We start from the raw sequence: 18,449 nt of genomic DNA, 5'->3' as shown, positions 1-18,449 counted from the left end.
TCGAGATCTCCCATTTCATCCAGGGCCATTTTCAGTTGTTCTGATCTATATCTGGTCTTTGGACCCAGATGGCTCTGGAGAGAAAAGTGAGACGGTAACCTTGCACAGCCTTTCCTTCCTTAAATCCAGTTCACTTGCATAACATAACATCACCATCCTGATGTCTTGATCCTCTTCCAGAACGAAGGACAAACAACAACATTTTTCCTTTCAACTGATCCATCTCCTGCCCTGAGACCCTTCTTCTTCACTGTGATCATTTCCTGTTTGGCTGAACAAATTTCTTTACTACCACATGAAAAGTACTATTCTAACCCAAATAATTCCCATGCATAAAGATTTTACAGTTTATAAAATGCTTTTTGCACAAAAACCCTGTGAAACAATACAAGGTGTTATTATCTTCATTTTATTGATAAAAAAAATTTGTGACTCAGAGAAACTAATGATTTGCCTATGATCACATAGCTAGTAAGTATTAGAACAAGAATTTGAGTCAGTATAATTTAATGAGTCCAGGTTAGGCTAACCAAAGACTTCAGGACATAGATATCTACTACCCCTAACAAATGGCAATAAATAATCATAAACCACCATAACTTGAGTTGCCATGATACTATCAGAGTTCATTAGGAATGAAATCTCAACAGGAGAAAAGTAGGCAGCAAAACCACTGACTCAGCACCTCTTCAGAGAATAATGGTGTCTGTGGAAAGCAGTGATTCATTAGCATCTCTGCTGCCTGTTCCAAAAGGCTGCCTTCTTTTGATTTGGCACAAGTAGATTTTTTTTTTTTGATGGAACAGCCTGGAGGTATATATTGTGGGAACCCCATTCTGTGGAGTTCCCTGCTGGGATCTTGGTACTCATGACAGTGTCCACTCAAATGATCTTACTCATTCTTGTAATGAAACTGACTATTTCAACCTCTTCCATGCTGGGATGACCTGAAATCTCAGCCTCCTATTTCTCAGAACTGCAGTAAATTTCTATTCTTTTCATCTTAAGACTGACAGCTTACCTCCTCCTTCTTCTCCTTCTCAGACTTCTCTCTTTTTCTCTCCTTCTGCCTGCCTCTATCTCCCCTTCCCCTTTCCCCCCTCTCCCTTTCCTCCTCTGTCTCTCTCTCCCGCTCCCCTTCTTCTCTCTCCCTCTTTCCTCTTCTCCCCCTTTTTCTCTCTCTCCTCCCTGTCTCCTCCCTATCTCCTCCATGTCTCCTCCTTGTCTCTGCCCTGTCTCATCTCTGTGTCTCTTTCTCCTCCTCTCTGTCTTTCTCTCTCCCTCTTCCTCTTTCCCTCTCTCCTTCTCTTCCTCTTTCCATTTCTCCCTCTCCTTCTTCCACCTTTCCTCCTTTCCTCCCTCTCTGTCTTTGCTCCACTCCCCTGTGGGTTGTGTTGTGTGTGTGTGTGTGTGTGTGTGTGTGTGTGTCTGTCTGTCTGTCTCTCTCTCTCTCTGAAAGAAAGACCTGCATTCAAATTTGTCCCCAGACACTTACTGACTTTGTGACCCTGGCTAAGTAACTTAATCTCTGTTTTCTTCAGTTTCCTTTTCTGTAAAGTAGGAGTTATTTTAATCAGTGAGATTTTATACTCATTTTTTCCCCTATTGGTTAATTCTGTTTTAAAAAATATTATTTTCTTCAGTAGTTTTTTGTGCCTCTTTTACTCAGCTGTTAATTGTTTCTCCATAATTTTGTTGCATTGTTCTCAAATTTCATTTGCCAATCTTATTTGATTTTGAAAATAATATTGAAGCTTTAGAAGAATTTTTGCTGGGCTTCTGTTTGATTTACACTTTTCTTTGAGGGTGTCATGAGGCCATTGTCTTCTGAGTTTATTGATCTTCCCTGTCACCATAGTACCTTTTTATTGACAATTTTTTTTCTTGTTGTTTGCTCATTTCCCCAGCCAATTTCTTGACTCTGAACTTTATGTTAAAGTTAGGATTTGTTTCTGGAATATGAAGGAGTGGCAATATTGCAGTCTTAAAGATTTTTTGTATCACTGTTTTCAAAGCTAGTTCTGGGGATTTGTAATTCCAAAATGGTAAGATTGGAGGAGAGGCATGGTTACCTTGGGACCAAAAGCAACATTATTTCTCTGGTTCCCGATTCTTTGGGACTGAAAATGATATTGTTCTTCAGGGTCCCTACTTGCTTTGGACTGCAAGTACTTCTCTCTACTCTGGAACTGTGACCCATAAATAGGCATGGGTAATAGAGCTGCCAAACAGCATCTAGTTTGATATACATAAATGCATAAAGACCATTTTTTCCATCAATTTATTAACTCTGGATTGAAAGCTCCTACAGTTGTTGCTGCTATTATCATACGTCTCCAAGTCCACACCTCATGTTGCTACTGTTGTCTGGGCTCTGGAATAGCCCATACTCGCATAATATAGACCTTTCTTTTCAATCTCTTAAGTTGTCTTAGAATGGAAAAAAATACATCACCTTGAACTTCTGTAGTCTCTGCTGCTCCAGAATTTGATTTGAAATGTTAATTTAAAATTGTTTGGAGTGGAATGTTGGAAAAAATTGGCTGTTTCTTTTACTCTACCATCTTTATTTTGCCCAGAAGTTTCATTGTAAAATGGGAATAAAGGTATCTATCTCTCATGGTTGTTAGGATCAAATGAGATGTTTTTAAAGTGCTTGGCACATAGTAGGCACTGAATAAATGTTATCTATTATTATCATTTTTCTCTCTGTTTCTCTCAAAAGGTAAATATGAGAAAATGTGAAGAGAAGAAATGAGCTGTGACAAAAAACATTATGCATTTCTCACTTAGAAGGTAGGCCTTGACAAGAGAAGACCACTGAATAATAAAGGAAAAATGCCTTGTACTATAGATTATAGAACAAATCTGGTGGAGAAGAAACAAGGATGAAACCTTTGCTTTGAATGATTTTATCATATTTATATACTGCCTCATCAACTCACATAGACAATGGTATCATATCAATGTTGTAGTTAGTCAAAACTGTGGAATAAAACTTATATTTTTCTTCATGATTCCTTTAAAAAAAACTTCTAAATTCCTGTGCAGATATTCTGCTTATTCTGGTGAGTGTCCTTTGAGTAAAATGTCTCTTTTTCAACACTACAGCCTCTAATGAATTCAATTAGGAAAGAAGTTTTTATAGTAGAAATTGATTTCTCAAAAAAATTTGGTAATTTGGTCCTCAAGTGATGATAGTTCCCTACATACCTGTGTTCAAGTACAATATTTGTGGAAGCCTGGAAGCTTCACAAAATCATCAAAGGGCAGAAGTGCATCTGAGAGTTAAATTCCATGTAGGTACACTATATTTAAGTATCAACAAACATTTATTAAGTGTCTACTATGTGCCAGGAACTGTGATAGAAATTGGGAATATAAATATAAAAGATTATCCCTGTCTTCAAGAAGCTCACATTCCACAGGATGTGATTGGAAGGCTAATATTTCTGAGAAATAAAGACATTTATATAAATTTCTATATTTGTTCATTGATTTCCCTGTCTATAAAGCAAAGCAATGTGGGAAAGGACAACTAAGTAGTACAGTAGATAAAGTGCTGGGCCTAGAGCCAGGAAGACCTGACTTCAAATCTTACCCTAAACAAATCACTTAGCCCTGTTTGCCTCAATTTCCTCATCTATAAAATGAGCTAGAGAAGGAAATGACAAATCATTCTAGTATCTCTCTCAAAAAGAACCTGAATGGGATCATAAGGAATCAAAATTGATTAAAATGACAGAAAAGAGAAACTACCGATACCATTAAAGTGTACTGAATTTAAGTGAGGGAGAGCTGTGCAAGGTCACCCGCTTCACTTTCCTCTCCAGAACCATCTGGGTCCAGTAGTGAGATCAACTTTAGATGGCCCTGAATAAAATGGGAAACCTTGTCTTTTCAAGGTAAAGTCTTCAACAGATAGCAGTTTGACTGAGGCTGCACCCATTCAGTGATTAAATAATTGAGGCAAAGGATCACCTCTTTCACTTAGTTTTAAAAAATCTAAATAAAGTAATTAATTAATTAATACGGGAGGAAAAAACCTCCAGGGTTTCTGGCCAAAGCAGAAATGACTGCTATTAACATTCAATCTGAGTCAATAAGGATTCAAATAATGACCAAATGGGGCTTGGCCTAGGATCTACTGGTGGCCAATGAGAATCAGATTGGTTTTGGTTTAAGCCCTAATCCTTAAAAAAGAAATCTAGAAAGTAAACCCCAAGATATCTTGGGAGGGTTCAGAGGTGCAAAAGAGTTAAAAAATGCTTTTATGAGCATCTGTAGGTAAGGGTATGATACTCTTTGTGACTTGAAATATGTGGGCCTCAGATTCTTTATATGTACAATTATGAGCTTGTACTAGATGCCTTCTAGTTTCCGTTCAACTCTAAATCTATGATCCCATTTTTCTTTTCTTTTCTTTTTTTTTTTTAATAGGTAAAGCCAAAGCTTCTTGTATTCAATGTCTCCAAATCATTATCATCCATGTTCTCACTTCAGTCCCTTGTAGTCTGGTTTCTGTCAAGACAATGCATGATAGAATTGCTTTTTCAAAGGTCACCAATCACCTCATATTTCTAAATCCATTGGTTTTCTTCCTCCTACTTTTCAATTTCTTCTACCTCTTTGCAGCATTTGCCATCTTTAATTATTTTCAGCCAATTAGGTGTTCTCTCCTCTTAAAGAATTAGATTCTCCTTATGTCTTTATATTTCTTACCATACCTTTTCTGTTTTATATCCTATATTATATCCTCTTCTCATTTACTTATTATGGGAGTTGTGTAAGAATATGACCTTTACACTTTCCTTTTTTCTTTCTCAGGTGATTTTATTTAGTCTCATAAATTTTGAGCCAGGAAGTTAGATGGCACAGTTGATGATCAGGAGGACCCAAGATCAAATTTGGCCTCAGATACATAAGGCTTATTAGTTGTGTGACCCTAGGTAACTCACTTAACCCCAAATGATTCATCAAAAAACAAACTAAAAAAACCCCAAACATCCACACACCCATCCCACCAAAAAAAAAAATCCCTCCAAAAAACAAAACAAAACAAAAAATTGAGTCATTAGCACCAACTGTTTACATGCCTCAGGATCAATGTAAATCCCTAAATCCCTTAGGTTATAAAACCTAAGATGTTATTTAATTTACTCTCTTGATTTTAACAGCTTAAAAAAAAAAAAAGAACAAACAAACAAAAACCAATTGAATTCCAGATAGGTAAAGCCATTTGCCCAGGGTCAAGTGACTTGTCAATGCAATAAGAGAAAGCAGGACTTGAACCCATTTACAAATCTAGCACACTTTCCTATTGAAATACACTGCCTTCTAAATTAAGCATTTGTCACACTTGGTTTGTTAATCTCTTCTACTAAACCTACTTTTGCTTTCAATTTTTTCTTTTTCAGAGGTAACAGCAATATCATTCCGCCCACTTTATTACATTAGTGTTATTAAATTGTTATATATGATTCTAATGGAATACTATTGTGTTATAAGAAATGATAACCAGGATACCCTTAGAAAAGTTCAGAAAGATCTATAAGAACTTATGCAAAGTGAATGAAAGAACCACAAGAACATCTTACACAGTAACAGCAATATTTAATGATGATCTACTGTGAAGAATTTAACTATTCTCAATAATAAAATAATCCAAGTCAATTCTGAAAGACTTATGATAAAAGGTACTATTCATTTCCAGAGCAAGAACTGGTGGAATCTTAATGCAGATTGAAGATACTTTTTTTTAAGTTTATTTTTTGTTGGTGTTTTGTTTTTTCAGAGCATCTCTTGGTGGAACCTTAAAAGACACTTTAGTATGATTAAAAGGGTTCTAGAATTAGAGTCCATGGATCCCAGGTTGAAATTCTACTTCCTGCTGATCCTATTTCCCTCCTATGTGATTCTGTTCAGGCCTTTAACTACTTTGGTATAACTTTCCTCACTTATGGATTAAGGGTATAGGATTAGCTAATCTTTAAGATCTCTTTATCTCTAAATCTAAGCTCATTTTAAAACCAAAACCCCAAACCAACTAACCAATAACCACTTTTCCACTAATGTGTCTTTGCTTTTCCCTATATCTAAAATGTCTTTTTAACCTGATGGATTTGTCTATCCTTTGAGACCAAAATGAAATTTCAATTCTACCCTGAGACTTTCTTTTATTCCAGATTTCACATAAATACTTTGTTTTGTATCTTTCCAATCCTATTGTGCTTATTTTGTATTACAATTATTTGATCAAATGGAAAAGGATCATAAATCTTGAGCAGGAAGGAACTTCAGAAGCCATTTAGTCAAACTCCCTCACTTTTTTTTTTTTTTTCAGATGAGGAAATTTAGGCACAAGGAGTCTAAAAGACTTGCCTAAAGTAAGCATCAGAGGTAGAATTTGAACATGGATCTTTGGAGTCCAGAGAGAGTGTATTGTGTGTGTATGTGTACATACTTTATCTAAATTTTAGATGTCTCCCATCTATAGCATGGTGCTCCTTATATGGTGGCTACTTAAGTGGTTGTAACAAGGATCTCTTGTATATTTTTTTCTAACTATAAATAGGAAAAGAAAAGGCCAGATTAGATGTATAAACACTGAAGAACTGAACTGTGGCTAAATAAATTCAAAGAGGTTACCTGAATTTTGGATCAGGCCTTTTTCTTGATAAAAAGCTGTATGTGAAAAAAAAAAATAAACCAAACAAAAACAAAGAAGCATTTTATACATATATATATGTACGTATATATACATATATATGTATGTGTATACACATACATATATATGTATAATTAAAGGCAAGTGTTTAGGGTGGCCAGCCCCATTTGTAGGCTCTATTTATGACTCTGGGTGGTCTTTCTTCACCTTGACCCTTTGAGGATGCTTTCTGAAGCCTCAGATTTTTATTATGCATTATCTTCCTTCATTAGAAAGTAAGGTCCTTATGGGCAGAGTCTTTGTTCTTGTTTGTATTTGGATTCCTAGAAGTTAGTATCCTGCCTTATAATAGTAAACATTACTGAATAATGGTTGAGTTCTCTAGACTATGATGAAAGAAACTTTAGAAATTTCTGAATCTAATTTCTTCATTTTATAGATCAAGAAAGTGAGATACCAAAAATATTAAATTATCCAGGGTTTCACAACTGGTAAGAGACAGGGTAAGGATTTGAATTCAGAACCTTTAATTCCAAAGCCTGAATCTTTCTTCTTTACCTTTTTCTCCCACATCTTTTTCTAATGAACCTTCTGCCATATACATATTTGATTTAAAAAATTATTTTATTCTCATTTGGGATTGTTAGTAAAATTATCAACTCATAAATTTATGTTCTATATCTAGACAGCAGCTTTTCCCTTAGAATCCATTTCCAGGTTTGATAGTCCTATTGTATGAAATACAGATATAAGTGCTTTATTACTGTGGATCCCTACAGAATCTGATATATGTCACATTTCTGTGCTTCCTAGGCAGAGTTGCCATATGAGGGCACCCTGAGTCTGGCTTCCTAATGAGAAAATTTTGGAGTACTTGTTGTGTATTTGTAGTTAAGGCTCTTCTATTTCAGGCCATTTCCAAAGGCACAATTGTCCTAGACAATTGTGAGGTTTCCTCAAAGTATGATTTGTATCAAGAAAAAAATATGAACCAAATTCCAGATTTATCGACAAGGAAAATCTGGGAAGCATTACTGGGAAGCTGGAACTAAGGGGTCTGAAATGGAGGAATCATATGGGAATCCTTAGAAGGGCCTTATATAGAGTCAGAGTGTCTGAATTGCAATTCCTGGTCCTCCTTGATATCAGTATAAACTTAGAAGAATTACATCACTTTTCTAGGCCACATTTTTCTTATCTAAAAAATAATGGGCTTGGACTAAATGATCTATAAATGTCTTTCCAGTTCTGCATCTATGATCCCATTATCCTTATAAAAAAGGAATTTGCATTTTCAGGGCTCAGTAGAATATGCCAGTCTTGTGTTCAGTGGGTGTCCCCTGTCCCTATGCTATCTGTAGCATTTCAGGTAATAAGAGATGGTGACATATAAAAAAACTTATTAAAAAACAAATGCTTAATAAGCTGCACTTTAGCAACAAGGTGGGGCAGTGAATAGAATACAGGGCTTAGAATCAGGAAGATCTGATTTCAAATCTAGTCAGACACTAATTGGGCAAGTCCCTTAACCTGCTTGCCTCAGTTTCCTAATCTGTTAAATGAACTGCAGAAGGAAATGACAAACCACTTTAATGTTTGCCAGGAAATCCTAAATGGTGTCACAAAGAGTCACGTGACTGAAAGAACTGAACAATAACAATACTTTTGTTCTCATTCTTTCATTCACTTGGCAAGTATATATTAAGCACCCACTCTGTGGAACACTGTATTAGGCTCAGAGAAAGAGTCCAAAGTTCTGTCTTCATGGAATTTACAATCTTGTGACTAGCAGGTTTTTGGGAAATGAATCCATACATTTGTGTGTTTATGTTTACTTTAATTTAAGAAAATACTTCATTAATAATGACCTGGCACTGTCATTTTTATGCAATTTGCAATAATGATGAATTTACTTGTATTAAACATATATATGCATTATTAATTTTTTTAACCTCCAATTTTTATGTTCTTTCTATACCATTCCAAACATCCATATGATAATTGAACCATCCCATCTATTATGTAGATTATTTCTCAGTCTTGGGATATTTAGAATCATATACACAAAACATCTGGATAACTTACTGTATCTTTCGGTCTCCATTTGGATGTTTGGAGTTATCTAGAGATAATTTAAGTGACTCATTGTGCATGGGAAGTTGTGAAAGGAAAGTAAGTTGAAATTAAAAATAAAATTAGTGAGAACTACATAATCAGGCTCAAAAGACCACATGCAAACCATCCATTATTTATCATGTGGTGTTTTTTTTATTTATTTTTCCTCCTCTCTTACCAATTTCATCAAAATCTCTTTCTTGGATTCTGATTAGAATTCAGGTCAGATTTTAGATAATGAAGAATTGTCTGCTTAAGGTAGTGATTAACAGTCCATACTGAAAAGTCCACAGCAACAATTCTGAGGCAAAAACTAATTAACTGCCACTGACTTTTTATTTCCTTGATATTTAAATAGGGAAGTCATAAGACAATTACCTTAGGCTCTCCAAAATAATAGTAAATATGGATTTTTCAAAAATAAAAGTTGATGCCAAATCTTTACAACTTTAGTGCAGGAAAATGAAGGTTGCAATCAGCACATTTATTTCTAATACAGCAATGTTGATGTGTGTATATGATTTATGTTTGAATATTTACTAGTATTCAAACATATGCAGAATCCAGAGTCTGGAACCCAAAGTAGAAAATGTCATTAGGGAATCGACTTTAGTGATGACAACAATGTTTCCTTATGCTGGAGAATAGTCTTTTGGCATTGAAAATCACTAATCCTTGGCAAGCTACTAAAATTACTGGAGATTCAAACTTGAAGATGTGATATCTTTCCAAGAGGCCTAGCACATTTTTATTCTGTGTTCAATATTTCAAATAAAATGTATATTCCAGAAGACCAAAACTGAAACATGCTACCCATCGTTTGACAATGAGGCGATGAACTCAAGGTGCAGAATGAGTCTTATTATTTCATTCATGGCCAATGTAGGGAATTGTTTTACTTCATTATAAATATTTGAAAGACTCTGAATGGGGTTTTGTTTCTTATTTTCTTTCACTTGGACTGAAGGAGAGGATGACTAGAGAACAAATTTTCACAATAAAAAAAAAGAAGAAGATAATTGAAGCATTCTTCAAAAATTCACAAGAAAATAGAAGGTCAGTAGGAAAAAGAAAATCAGGATACCTCTGAAATATGTTGATCCATAGGTATAATGATATTGATAGCAGTTCTTTTTTTTTTTTTTTTTTTTTGATGGCAAAGAAGTAGAAATTGAAGGGGTTCCTTACTATTGAGGAAGACTGAACAAATTATGACATATGAATATAATGGAAAACTATTGTGCCATAAGACAAAAGAGGAACTTTGGAAGACTTATAGGAGCTGATACAGACAGAAATGAACAGAATCAGGAGGATAATTCATATAAAAACATTATAAGAATGAACAACTTTAGAGTTTTCATAATTTCTCAGCATCTTTCACATCTATCCCTTTTTCTTTATTATTATTACAATGTAATTTCCCTAGGGAAAGTCCTCATCATCTTTTGAAAGAGCTTCTTAATTGTTCTCTCTGCATCTAGTCTCTCCCTATCATCCTCCGAAGAGATACTAAAGTGGAGTAGCTAGGTGTCACAGTGGATAGAGCACCAGCCCTGAAGTCAGGAGGACCTGAGTTCAAATTTACTTCAGACACTTAACACTTTGTAGTTGTGTGACCCTGGGCAAGTCACTTAACCCCAATTGCCTCAAGAAAAAAAAGATACTAAAGTGATATCCCTAAAACAGGGATCTGATCATATCCTTCCACTACTCAAGAATGTTCAGTGATTGATTGCCTGTAGGAATAAGAATTCAAATTCCCATGTTTGGCTTGGAAAATCCTTTACCATCTGACTCCCTGCCCTATCTTTTCAGGATGATTACATATAACTCTTTGTGGCTGCATTCAGGGGTCCTCAAACTTTTTAAATAGGGGGCCAGTTCACTGTCCCTCAGACTGTTGGAGGACCCGACTATAGTAAAAACAAAAATTTTGTTTCGTGGGCCTTTAAATAAAGAAATTTATAGCCCTGGGGTGAGGGGGATAAACGTCCTCAGCTGCTACATCTGACCCGTGGCCATAGCTTGAGGACCCCTGTAATCTAACCAATATGTCCTGGTTGATATTCCCTGTATGTAACATTCTATTTCCTTCCTCCTTGTCTTTGTCCTTGCTATTCTGCTATACCCCTTGCCTAGCAAGCTCTACCTCATTATCTCCATATCCTAAACCTCCAAGATCTGTTCAAGATTCAGGTCAAGTGTCACCTCTTTTAGGTCTTTCTTGATTTACACAGATGTTAGCAACTTCTACCTCAAATCAATTTCTAATTATGTTATGTATATACGATATTTAATTAGTTCTGCTCATTTTATTTCCCTTTATTGAGAAGAGGCTGCTGATGGCATAGTGTGTGAAGCACCAGCCCTGGAATTAGGAGAATCTGAGTTGAAATTTGGCCTCAGAAATTTAGCAGCAGTAAGACCCAGGGCATGTTATTTAATCCTGATTGCCTCCCACTCCCCAGAGAAGGTAACAAAGTAAGCACTTATTAAATGTTTGTTGATTGAGTGATTAAGGCAAATTACAGAAGTTAGGTGATTTACTAAAGACCATCTTTTCAGATGGGTTTACAGACAAAATGATATTGACCAGTTTCCCATGATTCCTACTATAAGAAGGGCATTCTCTTCGTCTGCACTCTTATTAGCTTATCAGTGATTCTCCCAAAAAATGATACTGCCCTTAATGTGTTTTCTAATCTTTTTTTTTTTTTTTAATGTATTATTGCATTGTGTTGTTTTAAGAATACAGTTGTCTGATGATAGTGGAATGAACACTCATTTCAATGAGTCTCTTAACACTTCAGGAGTTACTATGTCCCAAGATTTACTTTTAAATATGACAAAATACTCAAAAGAAAAAAAAAATAAAATGGGTAGAAGATAGCTGAAGACTTCTAAGCCAAAAATCACAAAAAGGTAGGAGTTTTCTAATATAGAAATCATCAATTCAGAGGAATATTAGAACAATAGATGAGAGGAAAGTGATCCTGATACAAACTGTGATTCAATAAGTACCAGGGAAATAGGTCTATAGATCGGTCTGTAATATACTGCTTCCATTTCCCAAGTTACAATATAAAACAATGGCATAGAGACTACCCTCAGCATTCATTACTAGGTTATACTAATCATTAGTGAAATGTGGGGCAGAGGAGAAAGCAAAGGATTATTAGTAAAGCCATTGTTGCTGTGTAGTTGTTCAGTTGCTTTTGATTCTTCATGGGAATCACCATTTGAAATTTTCTTGGAAAAGATAATACAGTAGTTAGCCATTTCTTTCTCTAGATCCTTTTAGATGACTGACAGGCAGACTCTGTGTCTTATCAAGATTTTGTATTTTCCCTAGGACTTAGCCAGAGTACAGTATACATGCAATTAAATGCTTAATAAATATTTTCTGAATTGGGTAGCAAGGAACCAGGGGCTTACTGAGTAGTCTGGACAGGAGGAGGTTAAACTGAGGCTTAGTGGTAAGTGATTTGCTCATGATCCACAATTGTAATAATATCAGAGGCAGAAAGTCAACCCAAGTCTTTTAATGCCATGATTCCTCTCATATGAGTGAGATCTGGAATCTTCTTAACATCTATTTGACCTTTGAAAGGTAAATCCACATCTCTGGTTTTTAGTTTTCTCATCTGCAAAACAGGGGAGCTGAATCAAATGTTCTCTAAGATGCTTTGTAACCCTATATCCAATTATCCTATGATGTATTCTGGCTCCAAAGCCTGTGTTGGCCTAATTTTTGGGATTTGATAAATTCATAACAACTACGATCACTTAAAAATAATGCTTTATTATCCAGTGTGATCTAGTGGAATATTCACTAGATCTAGAGTTGGGAGATCTGAATTTATGCTCTGTCATAAATTAACTATATTTTGCTAGGAAAATCAGAAGTTCTCATCTCTCAGTTTCCCCATTTCAAAAATGCAACAATGGGATTAGATGATGTAAACGATCCTGTCCAGTGCTAACATTTTGCGATTCTATGGACTTATGTTTATTGAGATGATAACCAAGTAGGCCTTTGTTATCATATTTTGACAGATTTTTGCTATCATCATATATAATCAAGTTATCTGACACTCTGAAGATCAGGAAGAATCCTTTAACACCATCCCTCAGTTTTTCTATAGTTTAGCCTTTTCTGGGTACAAATATATTCAAATGTTTTCAGATGATGGATTTTTTTTAAAGCTGCTACACATTGCAAAAAAAAATAATAATAATAATAACCTGTCCAAATAATTTTGCTTGGGAGGGCCTCTTATCTAAGAGATGAGGGAGATTTCCATTCAGAGTTCAGGATGGAAGTATTTTCTTCATTGGCCACTGACAGTTATTTCCATAAATAGAAATGTCAGCAAGAGGGAAATAAAGAAACTGAATGGAATCCCAAATGAAAATGGAATTGAAGGCAGTGAACTAAAACTGGGAGATGAGGTGGGGAGGAGAGAGGGAGAAAGGGGAGACAGAAAACCTTGACATTATAAAAGATTTTGTTTCTACTACTGATATATTACAGGAATTCTGAGAGTGGGGCTTTTGGGGGGGGCATTTCTTTTGTCTTTATTTTTTAAAAATGAAATTGTACCAATAAATCCATCACATTGAACAACAACTTTCCACTAGAAAGACAGTTTAGGAAATGAGAAAGAGCTGTCGCATAGTCTTTACAATATTTTAACAAGTAATATGTACTATTTATCACAGTGTGCACAGGGTCATGATTTGACCTACACGATAATCAAAACTGTGATTCCAAAGTTGAGTTTTCATTATTATTAATAACTATTAATAATGACAAATGTAATAATAATACTTAAGCTCTGGGGAATACAGCCTATTCATTCATCTCTGCATTTCTCCCCAACCTCCAGAAAACTATTTCAGTTTCAAGGTATTCAGAGGCTTAGTACCCACTGAGAAACATACCTCAGGAGTTCTAAGACATACCAATTTTTATCGGCTAGCCTGAGGACACATTGGCTCAAACAAAAGACATTTAATCAAACAGCTTAACAAAGAAAGGAAATTAGGAAATGTCTCAAGTAGGAAGTGACATTTGAACTGAATTTTGGAGGAAGTTAGGAATTTTAAGAGGCAAAAACAAATGCTAATTGAAGAAGTAAAGGTAATTATCTCCTGTCTTTTCTGTTTTTATTATACATATTTATCAGCAGGAAAAATGCTTAGCCTTGTTATATTTTGGCCAAGAGAAAAGACATTCATGTCTTTCTTACTATATCTTATAATTAAATGATGCTTTCCAGTTTAAAGTGCTTTCACTTATATTGTCTTATCTGGGTTTCACAAAAACACCATAGAAAATCAATCTCTCAATCAATAAACAGGTGCCATGTACTGTGCTAGGTGCTAAGGATACAAAAGAGGCAAAAAATGAACCCCCCCCAAAAAACAGTTCCTATCCTCAAAAGGCTTATAATCTAATAGAGAGACAACATCCAAACACATATAAAAATGTGTATCAAAGCAATCTATATGTAGAACACATAGAAGATAATTAAAAAAGGGAAGGCACTGGAATTAATTGGGGAAGATTATAGAAGACTTTTTTTGTAGAAAGCGGAATTATTAGGAAATAAGTAGGTATGAATTACATTTTAAAGGAATTATAAAACATGAGGGCTAGGAGGATGGGGTGGAAGTCATTTATTCCTTCTTTTTCATTTCATACAAAGAGAGGTAAGTAGCACAGTGAATGGAGCACCATGGCTGGAGTCAAAAAGACACGTTTGTGAGCTCAAATTTAGTTTCAGACAGTTACTACTTGTGTGACCCTAGACAAGTCACTTAATCCTGTTCCCCTCATTTCTTCACCTGTAAAATGAGCTAAAGAAGGAAATGACAAGTCACTCCAATAGCTTTGCCAAAAAAATACTAAATGGGGCCATGAGGAGTTAGATGTGAAATTACAACCAACAACCAACCATCACAATCAACAAGTACAATATTTTACCTAAGAAGAAAAGAAAATCTAGACACTTTAAATTAATTTTGGCTTTGCAATGAATGGATTTTGTTATCTTGGCCAAGACACTTCACATCTCTGGGTTTCTTTTGTCTTGCCTTCTCTGGCATTATGTAATCAGGATCATAAATCTAGAGCAGGAAAATAAACCATCCAGTCCTACCTCTTCCCTTAGTGGATAAGTAAACAGAAATCTAATAACTTGGTTTAATGACTTGATTGAGGTCAGTCTTGAAGGATTAGTGACAGGATTTGCCCCCAAGCTTTCTAAATCTAGATCTAGTGCTTTTCTTGTAATGCCAAAAGAAATTGAGCAAGACAGAGATTAGAGACCAATTCAATAGTTTATTAAATGGAGAGAAATACTGGGACCAATGGATCCCAGGGCTAGATGAGACAATCATCTCAAAGAGTCTAGCCCCAAGTATCGGGACAACAAGCCTTTTATGGAATAACAACAATGGAGGGACCTAGGTGGGGATAGAAGGAGGTTACTGATATTCTAATGACATTAAGGAATGTCTATAAAACCTTTATCTCAACCATTGAGAGGAGATGGACCTAACCTTAAAGCAGAATTACGAAATAGGACAATTGTAGCAACTGGTCACCCCATTAAAAGTGAACTTTGGTATTACATTCTCTGCTTCTGTAAGTCATACAAGTTAAAAAAAAAATGGCAGTCATAGGATGCCAGTCCCAAGGCTTTTATCCAGTCACAGGATAGAAGTACCATTCTCCTGACTCCAGATTTTTTTCTACTCCTGGATGTCTTGGAATTTTAAAAGGCATCCTTTATGATAAGTGGGAGGGGCACTTAGGTGGAGAGAGTGCTAAGCCTCCAGTCTGGAAGACTCATCTTCCTGAGTTCAAACATGTCCTTAGATATTTACTAGCTGTGTGAATATGGGAAAGTTACTTTTGCCTCACTTTCCTCATTTGTAAAATGACTTGGAGAAAGATGGCAAATCACTCTGAGATCTTTGCCAATAAATGCCAAATGGTGCCATGAAGAATTAGATATGACTAAAAACAACAGAACAACTGAAATGATAAATGTATCATTTTCTAAGAACTAAACCAACAAAAAATGCACCTCTCCTCAAATTCTGATGATGTGCATGATAAAGTAAAAGTCATTTCATCTTGAGTCCCCCCCTCTCTTTTTTAGTTTTATCTCCCCTGTAATTCTGGAACTCCTCCAAACTCCTTTGTTCACCCAGCATCTTCCAGAATTGAAACTCCTCAAACCAAATGGTTTCTTAGGTAAATTTCACCTTGCCCTTTCTCCAGAACTGCTATGTGATTAACTGATTGATGTGGTGGAGACAGGGATAGAGAATATCAGCAATATTAATATTGAACCTCATGGTACTTTGCTTAAGTAAGCATCTTTGTATCTAAAAGCTCTATGTGTATTGGGTAAAATGAGGCAGAATGAAATAAATTATCAACACAAAAGAGAAAATTTATGAACAGAAATGAAAATGCTGAAAGAGCAAACTCAGACATTCCCCCAAAGAAGAATTTGGCTAGGCAGAAAGTAGAAGCAGCTTCTCTTATTAACATCATTTAAATTAGTAAATTAGTCTTTAAAGGTCAAAAGTTTAAATGGTATGAAGCAAAAAGGCTTTTGTTTTCCTATAAAAATCATTCCTGACTACAAAGGGATGAAATAAAAACTTTGGAATTCTAAATCACTGAATGAGTGTTGCTTCACATAAACTGAGACCTGGGAAAAACTAGCTGCATCTGGGATCATCTCCAGTTGTCTTGACCTATGTCTTGACATTGGACTCAACCCAGGAGGAGAGAGTGAGGTGCTTGACTTTGTACAGTCCTGCCTCACTTAAATCCAATTTACTTGCCAGTCAAAACATCACCTTCCTGATGTCATTGGTCCTCTTTAAGAAAAAAAGGACAAATAACATCAACACCCCAATATTTTACTACATATATTATCTCATTTGATCTTCTGAGGGGGGAGAACAGTATTGTCACTTTCATGTTAAAGATGATAAATGATGAGCTTAGGGAAAAGTAAATGGCACTCATTTTCTTATGTACTTTTCAAATTTCTGTACTATCAATTCTTTATATATTATCAGTGAAAATCTTCTATTTAGATATGAAGGGAAGAGAATAAATATTTATATGAGAACCACTATATGTAAGGTGCTATCCTAATATTATCTCATTTGATCCTTACAACAACCTTGTGAAGTACTATCTCCATTTATAGTTGAGGAAACTGAGGCTGATGGAGATTAGATTACTTTTCCAGGTTCACATAGATAGTAAATGTCTGGTGCTGGATTTGAACTCAGGTTTTCTTGACATTAGGTTTACAGCTCTACCTATTGTACCATCTAGCTGCCTCTATAAGAAAAAAAAAGTTTCCAAGTCTTATTGATTCTCTCCACCCAACATTTCTTTCATCTTCTGTCTTCTCTTTCCTCACTCAACCACTATGGTAATTTAGGCCCACGTTACTTCTGGAAGATTGCACCAATTTACAAATTGCATCCCCTTGCCCTTGCCCTATATACATCAGTCTCTAGCATACTATCTCTTTACTCTATCCTCTATATAAGCTACCATTTTTTCACCTAATTTACATTTCTGACTATGTCACTCCTCTCCTCAAGAATCTTTAGTGATTCCCTATTGCAAATGGAATAAAACACATTTTTTCTTAGAATTTAAAGATTTTCACAATCTGACATGTCTTCCTTTCCAGACTTGTTTCATATTCATTATCTTTATATAGTTTACATTTCAAACAAACTGATCTACTTGTTGTTCCCTTTGGTATCTCATGTCCTTCCCTTATATACAGAATGTCCTGCCTTCTCATCTTCACATCATAAGATCCCTAGTTTTCTTTAAAACTTAAATCAAGTATTACCATTATGGGAACATTCTTGAGAGCAGGAACTAATTTTTTAAAGACTTTTGTGCTTCTAGCATATAACATAATATCTTAGAGATGGTAGTAGCCTAAAGAATGTTGGCTTATAGGGGTAGCTAGATGGCACAGTGGATAGAGCACCAGCCTTGAAGTCAGGAGGACCTGAGTTCAAATCAGACTTCAGACACTTAATACTTCCTAGCTGCGTGATCCTGGGCAAGTCAGTTAACCCCGATTGCCTCAGGGGAAATAAAAAAGTTGCATTATATTGGATTAGATGGCAAAACCAGGGGTCAGAGTATTTAAAGGGATCCAACTTCATATTCCTATGAAATTGCAGATTTGGAACATCGTTCTTTTGACCCTCAAATATGCTCTTCCCATTCATACTGTCTTTTAATCTTGTATGGAAACTGTACCAGTACTTGCAATACTTACATGAAACATTTTGATTGACTCCTCTGAGTTCCCAATTTTTTGAAGAAGATATAAATTCAGTACTCTGAGAATAACATAAGCAAATGGGTAAAAATACAGGAAAACACAATCACTCTTCATTTACAACACTTCTGTGCTCCATAATTCCATAAACCTCACCTGAATTTACATATGCTTCAAAAGAAGCAAGCCAAACTACCATAAATGGTCTGAAACTACTTCTTGGGAATTTTAGAATCATATAATTTATTTTGGTTTTGCTAGCAGTGAAACATGAAGTATTCAGTTTTATTTATTTTTGTGATCTCTTTTGT

Source organism: Sarcophilus harrisii, chromosome 4 (genome assembly GCF_902635505.1).
Source record: "Sarcophilus harrisii chromosome 4, mSarHar1.11, whole genome shotgun sequence".
In the NCBI taxonomy this organism is placed as follows: Eukaryota; Metazoa; Chordata; class Mammalia; order Dasyuromorphia; family Dasyuridae; genus Sarcophilus; species Sarcophilus harrisii.
Note: the sequence above shows the minus strand (reverse complement) of the source record.